Consider the following 15,551-nt stretch of genomic DNA (forward strand, 5'->3'; position numbering starts at 1 on the left):
CACTGACAGCACAGTTTGCTCAGGGACAGCGGTTCCAATTCTCTTCCTGAGAATGCCCGATGCTGTCCCTCACAGTATAGAGTTCAACAATCACAGAGTTGACTTCGTTTTGAGTGTATTTGGGTCTCAGAGGAAATGTTCCTCGACTCCCATCTCCCTCCCATACAGTCGGAAACAGGCCATGACGTCACCCGCTTGTCCACCGATCTCCCGCGACTAATGTGAAGGCTTACGGTGTCTGAGCTGGCCAAAAGGCACCTGGGTTACGAGTAATTCATCAGTCAGTTACAACCCGAAATAAAATCTGCCCATCGCCCGCAGGCTATCAGGATTTGTTTATATTTCAGAACAAATTGGACAATTCCAACCCTATCAGTGATAGTGATCTGTGCGAGAGCAATTTACCTTCTTACAGTTTTCAGTATAGTTTCATTTACTCTCAGTAGCAAGACATTGTCATGGTTCATGTCTGTGGGGGAGTGGGGGCGGGGGGGGGGGGGGGGAGGGGAGGTGAATCCACTACCATTCTTGGTTCTTTCTTTCACTTTAAACACAAATATGTTGGGAACGAGCAGTCAAAAAGTCGAAGCTGCAAAGACAGCAGGAACATAAGGTTCTGCGTCAAGAGATCAGATTAGCGGTCATAAAAGGTTTCAGTTATGAAATACTAAATCACCTTTATCACCAGTGGAAGACAGTTGGCTGTATTTTTGAAAGCGAACACATTGATAGGAATTTTGTCTACACTCTTGAGAAAATACCGGTATTTTGTGGTGAGTTTTTTTTTCTAACGTAATCTGCCAAACATCAGATATATCACGAGGTTGTTACTTTTATTGTTTGACGAGATTTATGATGGCCTTGTTCATAAACTAGTTTCCAATAAGTTTCACATTGCTTGCCGCGTGTCTCAGGAAATTATGATTAACTAATTTTAACTGAAAGAGTCCTTATGAAACACGGTTAAAGTAAATAATTGGTGGAACATAACAGTGTCCGGGGAAGATTACCCATTGATAATGGTACGGTATTCTAGTAGAGAATTGAATTGCACCTTTCCATTTGCTCATTAACGTTAAACGACAGCCCAGACAATTGGGGTTTCGATTTTTAAAAGCTTTTCAAGTTTCTAAGCTATCTTGGTTATGCAAATTGTTCCTTTGAAAAAGAGGATGAATGTATTCTGTTGTGTACACAAAACTGACCATCAAAATGTCATGGAAAGCATAAACAGGCGATTAAACATTCTTGGCTAGCGCTTACCTTTGCGGCAGGACATTGTATTTTCTTGGTTTGATCAACTCCAAACTTCTAATTATTTGCGTTAATGATTGAGAGACATCTTCAGATTCATGTTATTGTTTGCTTTTCGGTTTCTTTGATTATTATAAAAATAGTATCTATTCTTAAAGCAATAAAATACAAACTGGGGGAATCACGGGTACAAGGTTATATATTCACTCTGCGCTCCAATGTAACTGCTCCACATATAACCTGAAGCTTATTAATTAACAGGATTCTGTCTCACTTTGGCGGTAGTTGGTCAAGAGACTGGCTTCAAAGCTGAAAGATTAAACCCGGGACCGTGGATAAAAATTAATTGAGCCGAAATAGTCACGTAACCACCCAAAATCCACTGACAAACGAAGGATCTGCCTCTCTTTTTAAAAAAATAACTCCCAAGTGTGCAGCACCACATCCACGATATTAACGCATTTTCTTGGAGAGGGATAAGTCGATGGCATTCACACTAGCAACATCTTTACTGCCTGATGGACGTTAACTTCTTTAAAAGTGTGTCTGAATTGGGATTGTTACTGGCCTTTAACAAGTGGTGAATGTGTGTGTGTGTGTGTGTGTTTGTATGTTAGATGACGTGAAACAAACACGAAGTTTAGGTGTTAACTCAGAAAAACATATTGAGTCCAACCAACTGCAACGAGCAACTTTCAACATGCTGGACCATAAGGTCCCATCATTGCAGAAGGAAATAAAACGTTTTCTCTCTCTCAGTCGAAGGTTTATCATCGGGGTTTTTTGGTGTAGATTGAGAGGCGGTCGAAATAAAACGTGTGTAAACGGGAGGATGCAAAACACCAGCCTCTGTTAAGAAAATACCATTATTTAACAAAAATGAAAAATTATCTGCTTAAAGAGTGCCTCATGGCAGCAAGGCTGGCTGTTATTGTATCTAAGATCTCAATGCTACACAAATCTTGCAAACAGAATTATGGTAACGTTTCAATACCATGAAGGAGGTATTATAATTCCCATCAACTAACCATATCTGAGTCCTGAAGGAGTTTTGTTAAAAGAAACTACAATGTTGCGGGATAAACAGAGCTACAATTATTACTGTACAAAATACGAGTTACCTAGATCTGTCATGTAAGTGTCTGCAACACTTCATTCTTTTGGGAAAAAAAAGTTTCCCTAACATAAAGAAAATGCAAAAATATTGACTCAAATTAGTCACAATTTCACAGGAGTACTTCCATGGTTCTATTGACAATCGACTGGATTCAACTCATAACAATTAATTTATGAAATTAAATTTCAACTAGTAATGGAATTTTGAGATAACATCTCTTTTGTCATTATGGGTATAATTATATTAGTGATTAGGATAAAAGTTAATTTTATTTCTGCTGGTTCATAGGAATTATTGGCAATAATTTATAAAACTCAGGGCTATGAGTGAAAAGGGTGGTAGTCAAAAATATATCATAATTTTATTCCTATATCAGTAGAAAGTGTGTTGTCATCAATGTTCTCTTTAGAAATCAGTTGCCCACAGAGAATGCTTAAAAACAAAGACTTGCATTTATGTAAAGTTTTTCACAACCATCTGTTGGCTCAAAGTGCTTCACATAAAATGAGTACTTCTGAAGTGCAAGTAGGAAACACAAGTTCAAATTTTCACACAGCAAGTCCAAACAAACAACAATGTAATAACGAACTTTTGTAATGTTGATAGTGGAGTATATATTAGGCATGGCACCAAAGTTAACTCAATGCTCTTCAAATAATGCTGTAGGATCTTATATATTCTTTTGCCCCAGCTCAACAGCTTTTCTGAGAATTTGCACCTTCAGAAATGTGGTATTTTCTTCACACCCCACTGCAAAGTCAATCTTGATTTTCATCCTCAATACCTGGAATAAATTGGAACCTTGTGACTCTGGGGTATGAGTGCTACAAACTGATCCACAGCTGATAACTTAATAGGTTATTTTGGGTATAAATAGGTTATCTAAGTATTGGATATATTATTGTTAGCTTAATGTCAAAAAAAGTGTTTAACAAATGTACTTAGATTTTCCTTCCAAACAATGGACATATTACATGACTGGCAAATGATACAATTACAATAAAACTATCACTTTTAGCCTCAATTCCCTTCCCAACTCTAAGAGTAGTTTTCATCAAGACAATGCCCTTTTAAAGACCATTGGCTGCTGATTAGAATCAGGTCCACTGATCTGGAGAAACCTTCCTGAGAGTTTGTAAAATCATGTGGTGAACACATGTTTTATAGACAACCAGGTTTATAATCTAATTGTTTACAGCTAAGGAAAGATTTATCATGGGGTGTCTGAGATATAGCAATTGATAATACCTCTGTAATGTAAATAATGAAATAAATGATCTTGTATACCTACAGAATTGGAAATTAATAGTGTTTACAATTTCTTCACGTAAGGCTCAGTTTAACTAAGCTGCATTAGTAGGCTGTTTGAATTTAGCTAAACACCCGATAAGCTTGAAACACTTGTTTTGAATTAATCACAACCAACCAAGCAGAGCAACCTATAGTGCAAGAAGGCATTTAGTGTATCTCAAAATGCTGGATCTGTAATAAAAGCGTGCTCTCTTTTGATGTAGTTTCAGTTTTTCCTTTGGAGATTGTCTCAATGAAGCGAACAACATGAAGTTTCAAAATTTTAAAGATACTAACTGAATAAACAAATAATGCTTGCAATTCATAAGAATAATAAAAAAAGTGTCGGCAGAATATTTTTGTTGCAGCTGGATAGAAATGGTTGGATGAAATAGTCTGGGAATCATAAAAATAAGTAAATCAATCATACTGAGGCAACAATACTTGTCAAAACAGCTGTCTTCAAGAAGAAAATTCAATTTCAAATTAAAAATTGTTTAGGCACAGGTTCTCAGGTATTGGACTAACATATTCATATAGTACACACATTGTGCCAATTCATCGATCTAGAAACTATCTTATACAAATGTTTTACAAGCTTCGAGGGGACATAAACCAGAATACTTAAAGTACTATAGAATACATGTTGAGAAATGTGCACAACATTTAGCAGACTTGATATTATGACAATGCTCATCAGTAATTGAGGACCATCAACAATTTTTTTTATATTTAATGGAACTATACTGTGATTGACTTTTTTTTTCAAAATTTGTTTCCATCTTGAAATTTCGTGTTATGGCGTCTCAGCATTTAGTTAAAGCTCCAAAACTGATTGGAGGTTTGATTATTTAAAAATGTACCTAATCTTTCAATAAACTAAGGCAAATATTTTAAAGTTACTTCTTTCTTGCAGTGCTTTTCTTGAAGTCTTATTGATGGGAGTTGAGAGATTTTTGTTCTGTCTGCCCTCAATAGTACATCACTGATTTAAAAAATCTGAAGGCTGGGGTCACTAGCTATGATACCTATTTGTGTCAATATGTTTTGAGAATTAAATATTTTTCGACTAAAATATATATTTTTGCTCTAAGGACCTACCATACATAAAATGACTGGAATTATATATGATGTTGTGGAGGGGGGTAAGAGTTTAGCTCTGTTCAATAAAAATGTGATGACAGATACTGACAAATTTCTCCCAAATAATTGCAGACTGATAATCATTGAAATAAAATAGAATCATATTTTAAAGATCATCTTAAAATGTAGTTGTAACATTGTGTCTTTTAAACTTGTGGAAACTAATTAAGTATGACAATCAGTTAGAGTACACAGTATTTTATCAACTTTAATGGTGCCCCTTCATACTACAGCTATAGTGGATACAGTTTACTACTGCAAGTAAACTACAGTGGATACCCAAATTGATCTTGGCACTTGCATTTAGGTTTGTACTTTCTAATTAATAATGGGATACTTTGGCAAAGATGTTGGTCGATAACAGCAATTTTAGAAAAAAAAACAATTATAGTTATTATGCCAGCTTTCTGCTGGCACGAATGCACATTATAAAATCAATTACTGATAACTGCTGATGAAAATGCCCTGATAAATATCCTAATGGGAGAAAAAAAATGCTACCATTAATAATTTTTTCAAGCAGTAGAAACCTAATCTGAGTACCTGTTGTAATTCTGCAGCAATAAAACATTCCAGCTAACTTAGCATTTAACTTTAAGTTTCTATCACAGTATATAGACACAATTTACTGAATAATTTTGTTGCTAAGTCATACTTTTTCAAAACTTGTTACTTATTGATACATTTCCATTTGCTCAATAGGCTCAAAAATGATAGGATAGTTGTAATTATATCTTAAAACTCTGCACATCAAAACCTTTAACCAAAGTGTATATTTCTTTATTTTTTCCAAAGACCAAGTTTTTTGAAGATTTTATACTGGCTGCAATTGTGCCAAAATTGATACATGTCACTACAGATGCAAAATTGCCTGCTACATTTAAATTTTCTGTCCTTTTAAATTAATTATAATAATTAGACCAGACAACTAATTTTATGAAATCCTACTCCTAACACAGTGCTTTGAACAATGAGCTCATATCAGGAATTCAGGTACAGAAGTAATCAACCCCACAGAATGTTCTGTCTAATATATTGAATGAGTGGTACATCCTCTGGATCTGTTGATCCTTCCATGTACAGTTTGTGATGAATGATGTCCATTCTGTGGATGATTGGTTGCAGGGAAGCAGTCCACAGAGTATTGAGGGAAGTCTGTGTTATGTGTGCAAGCTTGCAAAATCTCAGGAGTAAAATATAATTAAATGTAAGATACTCCACAGATTAGTTGTGTGATACAATTATCTCTGCTATCTTGGTAAATGTAGTTTCAAAAGCACTCATGAAATGTTCTCTAAACAGCACCTTCCCAACTTCAACATTCTCTTACTCTACTATGGCACACAGCAATGAGTGCTGCCAACTCCAAGATATACTGCTGTTACTCTCTAAGCTTCCTGTGACAGCAAATCCTGCAAGTTCAACCAAGTAGAGGAATAGCAGATACATGAGGACATCACCAGCTGATGCATACTGTCCTGACATGGACCTATATCACTGTTCACTGCAACTTGCTCAAAATCATGGAACTCCTTCTGAACAGTACATTCTGGGTGTATGCACATTAGATGGATTACTGCAGTTCAAAAAGGCAAATCACCATCACTTTTTCAAAGATAATTAGGAATGGGCAACAAATGCTGAACTTGCTTTTGATGTACTTATACAGTCTCAGAGACATACAGCAAAAAAAAATAGGCCCTTCGGTCCAACCAGTCCATACCAAACACAATCCCAAACTAAACTAGTCCCACCTGCCTGGTCCTGGCCCTTATCCCTCCAAACCTTTCTTATTCATGTACTTATCCAAATGTGTTTTAAATATTCTAATCGTACCCACATCCACCATTTCCTCAGGACATTCATTTCAAACATGAAACACTCTCTGTTTAAAGAAGTTGCCCCTTATGTCCTTTTTAAAACATTCTCCACTCAGCTTAAAAATATGCCCCCCAGTTTTGAACTTTCCCACTCTAGAGAAAAGACCCTTTCCATTCACTTGCCTATGCCTCTCATAACTTTATCAACGTCTCCAAGGTCACTCTCAACCTCCTATGTTCCAATGAGAAGATTCCCAGACTATATCCCAGCCTTATAACTCAAAGCTTCCATTCCCAGCAACATCCTGGTAAATTGTTTCTGAACCCTCTCCAATTTAGTAATATCCTTCCAATAACAGGGAAACCAGGACTGCACACAGTATTCCAGAAGAGGTCACACCAATGTGCTGTACACTCTCAACTTGATGTCCCAACTCCTATACTCAAAAGTCTGAGCAATGAAGGCAAGCATACTAAACACCTTTTAAACCATCCTGTCTACATGTGATATAAATTTCAAAGAATTATGTACTTGCACCTCTAGGTCCCTCTGTTCTACAACACTACCCAAGACCCTACCATTAATTGTATAAGCCCTACCCTTGCTTGTTGTACCAAAATGCAATGCCTCACATATATTTTTCTCAGCAAAGAATTAGAAAAAAGAAGATTTTTAGACATAAAATAGTTCATCTGCTGATTTGATTTCCATTGACAATAGGTGATGTAGTATTGGCTAGCATTTTTGAAATTAGATTGGCAAATATTTAATATGAAATAAACCAATAATTATACGAGTGAAATAAAGATAATAGAACATTCAACTGAATATATTGTATCAAATACTGTTGGGGCAGAGTGAATGTAAATTGTGTACTTTGAGGTTAAACAATGGTAATTTTAAATTTGGGTTTTCTTTGATCAGTGTTGGGGATCAAGGAGAAATTTAAGTTTTTTTTAAATTATCATTTATGATTAATTTCTTCCCAGTGTCAAATGTTGACTGATTGAGAGACCAAATGCATTATTCATCAATCTGAAGTATGTCATGGCAATCTATTATAAATAGCTTTGCCCATGCAGAAACCCACCAGTTGCCTGTGTAATTATAGTCCACAATATCCTGATTGTCTATCAATTAATTTGCTGCACTTAAAAGCTAATACATGAGTTACTTGTTTTCACTAGAATGGTTAAGATCAGTGAATTAATCCTCAAACACCACAGGTGGAATTTTACACATCCACCCCTCCCATTGTTGGATTGGGTGGCTAGAAGTGTGAGCAATAAAATTGGGAAGTATAGGAAGTATTTGTGCCTGTAGCAAACCCAGCACTGCTGGCATGTTTCATGCCAAGGTCTATTTCAAATGGCCCATTTGCCCTTGAGCTGAATGAAGCTTTAAAGTGGCCAATTAATGGTCTGATGATTCTCATGTTGTTGATGCTGGTATTTTACCAGTGTGGGGGTTTGTGGGAGGTGGGTGAGAAGGGGAAGGATGCCCACATCACATTGCACCGCCAACCAAGTGAACCCTATTGACTTTGTGCTCAAAGGAGGCCCCCTGTATGATATTATCCACCATGGAAAGTTCCTCCTCATGGCTCCTGGTCATACCTCACTGATATCTCCAGCCTTGTTCTGGTGAAACAGCCCCATTCACATTCTAACCTCGACCCATTGATTAACGTAATTGAGGATTGCTGGTGCTGTCACTCCCTGGGGTGCTACTGGAGCTGCATGTTTGGTTGCAGGCACTTGTCAGCAGTGGGACCTCTACCCAGAACAGGGTGGAATCTCACCCTTAGCAAACTAATGGGTCAACTGTCATACAATCAGGTCGTGACATCCTAATCACCCTTGCACCATACAGACTGAGAAACTGAGGTGAAGAGAACCTGAAGGATGATAGTAGGATGAAAAGGAATTCAGGAGCTGGAGTAAGCTAGCAGTGGGTTTGGGGATGCAGGGAGTGGATATGGGAAGGGAGAGGTGCCAGTGATGGACGAGGTTCCTGGAGGAGTGACAGGGATACCAGGAGAGTTGGTGTGGGACAGGTGCTAAAGTGAGTCATTGAGATGACAGGACGGCTGGGGGCACCCTAGAATCTTGGAGAGGGAGAATTAGGGGAACTTAGGGTACTTGGTAGGGGAGAAGTAGATCAGGTATAAAACTGGAACTCACTAAAAGTCATTTGCCTATCATTCAACTGAAGGTAATGCACCATGGTGTACCTTCAGCTTGTGACATCAAAGGTGGGATTTGGAAAGGGGGAGCATGACTTTCTGGTGTGGTGCTGAGATGCTCAGCCTCTTGGGTAAGTTCCTCTTTGCACCTGAGCTGCCGACAGGAGACCAGCTTGCTGCTGCAGCTACAAGGAAAAAATTGTGAAAGTTTTTCAGCTGATCTTAAGAAAACAAACCTGCTCCACCAGGATACATGCTCTTGATGCAGTTGACATGTGTTTTTGAGGCTGACATGGTACAGGCCTTTGCAGAGAGCTAGGGTCCCCTCCTGTCCAATGCGTGACGTGACTGGTGGCTAACTCCATGTAAACAAATGTGGACCCCATCATGATGCAGCCTGATGGCCAATGTCTCAGATTCCATCATATCACATGCAAATGTTACTTGACACCCAAATGCTGCAGTGGAGACTCAGCATGAGCACATGAAATCTCACCTAGCTCATCCTGCATCATCACGTGGTCCTCAGAGCTATCAGGATTTCATAGCATCCCAGCAATCAGTGCTGCAACCAACTAACTGTGTCACACTGGGGTATGAAAGTGTTGGCCTTTCTCAGGGTTACAAGTATTCACTCTCCTGTCACTGTCACTCCACCAATATCCGTTGCTGTTGCCTGTCAATCTGTTAGCCCACAATTCTGTTGTCTAGAGTGCTGTCCAAAGTCAAGCTTTCTAGGCCTATAGCTGCTCAAGGATGTCTCATATGACCTCTGCAGGGCTCTCAATGAAAATCAGCAGCCTTTCACCAGCCTTGATGATATGAGAGTACAACTGTGTAGCAGCACTAGAACATGCAAATAATATGCAAAAGGACATTCCTTGATCCATAACCTGCAGGAATCCTGGGTAACCACTTTTATTTTCTGCAACCTCTGACCTTGTGCAATCTACTGAGCATGTCCATCTCCTCTGCTGTCAGACCCTGACTGTCAGCTCTCTCTGCATTGGTGTCTTATATGCCCCACTCTGAATAACTCATTTCCACGCATGGATGCACTTTCACCATATTCCAGACTAAGGTTAGCATGAGTTTCACTGTTTATGCAAAGGTTCTTCTGATGAACTGATCTTGGCTTCTTTACAAAGAAAAAAGAACAAAGAACAAAGAACAAAGAAAATTACAGCACAGGAACAGGCCCTTCAGCCCTCTAAGCCTGCATCGATCCTGATCCTCTATCTAAACCATTCACCTATTTTCTAAGGGTCTGTATCCCTCTGCTCCCTGCTTATTCACGTATCTGTCTCGATACATCTTAAATGATGTTATTGTGCCTGCCTCTACCACCTCTGCTGGCAACGCATTCTAGCCACCCACCACCCTCTGTGTAAAGAACTTTCCATGCATATCTCCCTTGACTTTTCTCCTCTCGCCTTAAACTCATGACCCCTAGTAATTGAATCCCTCACTCTGGGAAAAAGCTTCTTGCTATCCACCCTGTCTATACCTCTCAGGATTTTGTAGACCTCTGTCAGGTCCCCCCTCAACCTCCGTCATTCTCATGAAAATAATCCTAAACTACTTAACCTTTCTTCATAGCTAGCACCCTCCACACCAGGCAACTTCCTGGTGAAACCCCTCTGCATCCTCTCCAAAGCATCCACATCCTTTAGGTAATGTGGCGACCAGAACTGCATGCAGTATTCCAAATGTGGCCGAACCAAACTTTGTATGCATTCAGCTGATCTTCATATAACTCTCATCTCATTTGTTCCCAGATTATTTGCATTTTTAATACCGAACTCACTAAACAATTCATGTAATAAGTTATTATCGACCAAGTTTTGTAAAAAGCAGCAAGGAGAAGGGACGCATCACTGACTTCAATAAAACTGTCAAAAAAGAGTTAACAGGTTCTCAAGTTTTAATTTCCTCTATTTTGATGTGACTTTGAATCTGGCGCCATCTAGCAACAGTACAGGCAACAGGCAGGTTGATCAAGCATAATAACTCTAACAAAAGGGCAACTCTAGTTCTCTCTTCACAGGTACTTCCCGACCTGTTCAGTATTTCCAGCACTGCCTGTTTTTATTTCACACTCCAGTATCCAAAGCATCTTTACTTTGTAACTGAACTCATTGCACCATCAGACAGAAGATTTCATATAAACATGAAGCAGTTAGTTCGCAGGATTGTAATTCACACTTTAGGACATCCTATAGAAAGTGAAAGAGCATAAAGTTTAAGATAGAAACTGAAATATTATAAACAGATTTCAACTGTAATGCAACTTTTAAGTATTCTTGTATGAGAATAACATTCAATACATATAATTAAACTTTCAGGAGCAGAGAGGTTGATTTATAGCAATTACGCCTTCATATGGCATTAAAATCTCAGTTACATCACATTCAGCAAGACAGTGTTCTTGTAACAAAACTTGTGTCCAAAAGTTTGAAGCTCACGTCAATCACTAATTTTACATTGATTACATCTGCAAGGAATGCAGCAATGCAGCCTTGTGAGATGCAAGGTATTATTAACAGCAACTTCAAGATTTCATTGTTTAACTGTACATATAGCAGAAGTTGGTGCTAGCCTTATATACAGTGAGTGCTTGTAGTTTCATCATCATTACAATAACATGTTCTAGACAAATATATGAATGATCTTCCACTCAAAATACCTGACAGGACAAAATTTATTTAAGAAGGATAGAAAAGGGGAAATTGCAAATGACGTTATTGGCTTAAATCCTTTAGTGAAGGTCAATGTAGATAAGGGAGTGATAAAGGTGGTCATAATAGTTGGAGAGCAAAGATGAAAAGTACTTTCTACACTAACAAGGGTCTATTAAATGTCTCTGTACTAGACAAAAGTAAAGAGGAAATCTGCAGTCAAACAGGAGACCATTGTGGGAATAACAGAATTATTTAGATTAGATTCCCTACAGTATGGAACCAGGCCTTTCCGCCCAACAAATCCACACCGACTCTCCGGAGAATAACCCACCCAGACCCATTCCCCTACGTTTACCCTAAACACTATGGACAATTTAGCACAGCCAGTTCACCTGACTTGCACATCTTTGGATTGTGGGAGGAAACCGGAGCACCCAGAGTAAACCTACGCAGACATAGGGAGATTGTGCAAACTCCATACAGACAGTTGCCTGAGGTGGGAATCAAAGCTGGGTCTCTGGCGCTCTGAGGCAACCAATGAGCCACCATCCACCCATAAGCATTGACACCCTTGTCTATCAATATCTATTTAATCCATGTTTGGATCTCCATGCCTTAATTTTCCAGATGGCCTCTCACAATCCAAGCCCTCACGTTACATTGTTTTGGGGATTTTATTCACAATTGGGAGAGAAAGGAAATGTGATTTCTAAAGTATATACAGGACTTGTTTCTTAAGCAGTTATTTAATAGGTCTGTATGGGTGGAATCTAGATATACTTGGGAGCAATTCAATCAGATAAATTAGCTAAATGCATATGAATACTTTCATAAGTTTTATGAAAACATGATAAGAATTAAGATAAACTATGAAAGTTAAAAGTCACTATGCCAACTACAGCCACAATTTGGAATGAGGCAACTGTTACTGGCGGTAAAGTGGAAGCAGCATTTGGTATTCAGCCCACAATCGACAATGAAACAAAAAAGCCAAGAGGTGAAAGGACCTTGTAATGTGTGGGCTTGAATTGTGAGAGGCCAACTGGAAAAGTAAGGCATGTGCGTGGAGATCCAAACATGCATTAAATAGATATTGATAAACAAGGGTGTCAACGGTTATGGGAGGACAGGGACGGAAGACAAGAAAGTGGAATTGAGATCACCAACAAATCAGGCACTTTTCTTAATTTTCCTACTCTTGGCAAGTTTTAAATTTATGTCAATCTGGCCTTCTGCCCTGTATTTGAGAAAGGTGGCACTCAGTGTGCATAACTGTATAACTCAGGCAACCTTCTTCAGTCATTTCTTTCCTTGTAAGCCATTCTTCCTTCAGTTTTTTTCAATATGGATCCTCAGGACAAGAAGATGTAGGAACAGATGTAGCCCATTCAGCCCAGTGAGCTTGTTCTGCCGTTCATTTAGAGTATGATTGATTTGACTCCATGTTCTTGCCTTTTTCCCCATCCGTTGATTCACTTACTGATTAAAAACTTGTCTTTAATATATTTAACTATCCAACCACTACAGCTCTCTCAGGTAAAAAATTCCAAACAGTCACTAGTCTCTGAGGGAAGAAATTCCTCTTTGCATTTGTTCTAACTGGGTGACTTATTCCTCTCTGGTTATGTTGTCTTGCACTAGCCTTTAACACAATGGGGAAGAACATTTAGGAATTACTCAGTCAAGCCCTCTAATGTCACCTCTTGTTCTTGTAACTTCCAATGAGCACAGGCCTAATCTACTCATGCTCTCCTTATAAGGCAATTCTTTCACAAGGATCAAGGTAGCGAACCTTCTCAGGACTGCCTATAATGCTAGTATATCTTTCCATTGATAAGGTGATTAAAACTGCTCATAGAATTCTAGGTATGGCATGTACCATGCATAGTTTCAGCAAACTTCATTTTTGTACCTCATTCTCTTTGAAATAAATGTCAACATTCCATTTGCTTTCCTTACAACTGCAGGACATGAATACCAGCTTTTTTGTGATTTTTGCACAAGGACAGCCCAAATCTTTCTGTGCTGCAGCTTTCTATATTTAAATAATATACAGCTCTTCTGTTCTTTATGCAGAAGTGTGAAACCTCAGATTTTTCCATAGTATATTCTATCTGCTAAGGTTTCATCTACTCACTTCACCTGTGAATATTTGTACTGAGGGAGTACTAAGCATTCCCACCTATTTTTGTGTCATCCACAAACTTTGTGGTGATAAATTAATTTCCATTATCCAGGCTATGAATATATACTGAAAAAGGATTGTGGCCCAAGCACTGATTCCTGCGACTCTTCACAGGTTGCCATTCTAAAAATGCCCCTCTTATCTCAACTCTTCCATTAGTAATCCATGGTAATATAAATAAAGGCAGGTCAGCATCACACAAGTCCTGCCTCACCTCTTCACTCTGCCACCAGTTACTTGAACCTGCCCTTGTCATCCTCTACAAGTGTTTGATGTTGCATCCAGAAAAGGATACATCAAAAAAACCCTGGACAGCAATTCAATTTCTGATTACATATATTAACACAAACAGTGCTTCCATATTGAATTAATGTTGTTGAAAGCTTTGCTAGCAATTTAAATTCTGGTAATAAATTGCTCTGGATCTTATAACCCAGTGACAAGTCTTCACCCTATGCTTCTGATTCACAGTAAATGATCGGTGCTCATTCGTTCCTATAAGATCAGTGGGGCATGTTACCAACAACTGGAAGTTTTGGCATTTTGTTGTAACTCCTCTGAAATGACCCTTGAATGACATTGTTCAGAATGATGTTGCAATAAATTCGAACATTGCATTGCAATAATAAAGCTGTTGGAGTATTAGAAAAAGTTTCATTATAACTAAAATCATGTGCTACAATAAATGCATAACTTGAAGTTTAAATTGTTTTACTTCTGTAACAGTCATTCCCATATAGTCTTGTGTAACAAAATCATTTTCATTTTTAAAAAATACAGCTTTGTTACATGTCATATTCCCTATAGCCACAAGATGGCTTATTCAGTGAATGGATAATGGTACAACAGGGCTGCTTTCCTGAACTAAATCCACTGGGAATAATGTAAATGGAGTTAAACATGTAATCTAATATGCCTTGTACCATCTAATAATTTTTGAAGTTAACAGAGAAGAGAAAGTGATCTCCCTCAGTTCTGCTATTACTTAACTTGAAAATCTTATGTTTACTTTTGATTTCATGCAAGGGTAAACCGCATCAGGAGATTTATATTGGAAATGTATGGCGTAATTAGTAACATTACTTGTATACAACGTCTGACCGACAGGTGGCACTGTTTACACAATTGTGAGTTATCCTCATATAGCAATTGTGGGTATCAGCACCTTTATAACAGGAATAACTCTTTTGCACAGGGACAATGTATTATCTACTAACTTTGACAGTTGACCTTTTCTCCCCATTTGCTGTGCACTAATTAAGTAGCCAACATGTTTATGTAAAAGGGTTAAAAATTACATCTGGTTTGCAGGAATAGTGTGATGATATATTGGCTTTGTGAGATGTATTTTGTCCTGGATTTTTTTATGAATAGAGTTTGAGACAGAGGTAACGAGTCTGTCACAAGCTGATAAAATAAACAGCTTATGAGGCCTCGAGGTTTTTTTTAAGTTTGAACAATAGAAGCAGCATAAAGGGGTGGGGTCAAGCTTCCACAGAACAAGGATTTTAGTTTAACTTTCAGGAAGTGTTGGGGTTTGAAAACTGCTGTACATCTCTTCCTGCTACAGCAAAACACTTGAGTTCACGCTGTCTCTCTCTCTCTCTGTCTCAGAGTTTTCTCTTGATATTCTTTCCTCCTGAATTGGAGAATTGTATGTGAGACAATCTATTTCACTGAATTTGCCTTTGCGAAGGGTGTGTTTATGTGATGTTACTATATTAGAACAGTCAAAGAGTCATAGAGTCATAGAGATGTGCAGCACAAAAAAAGACCCTTTGGTCCAACTTGTCCATGTCAACCAGATATCCCAACCTAATCTCGTCCCACTTGCCAGCACCTGGTCCATATCCCTTGAAACCCTTTCTTTTCATA

At 38.3% G+C, this 15,551-nt stretch overlaps 1 long non-coding RNA gene across 1 annotated transcript in view; it reads left to right on the top strand.

Moving 5' to 3' along the window:
- Positions 1-533: 533 nt before the first annotated feature.
- Positions 534-15,551, top strand: part of LOC140463422 (uncharacterized) — a 44,065-nt gene continuing 29,047 nt past the window's right edge. The window contains exon 1 of the long non-coding RNA XR_011954677.1: positions 534-773. This is a non-coding gene — a long non-coding RNA (uncharacterized lncRNA). The remainder of the gene's footprint in view (positions 774-15,551) is intronic.

This window comes from Chiloscyllium punctatum, chromosome 38 (assembly GCF_047496795.1).
Source record: "Chiloscyllium punctatum isolate Juve2018m chromosome 38, sChiPun1.3, whole genome shotgun sequence".
Classification (NCBI taxonomy): Eukaryota; Metazoa; Chordata; class Chondrichthyes; order Orectolobiformes; family Hemiscylliidae; genus Chiloscyllium; species Chiloscyllium punctatum.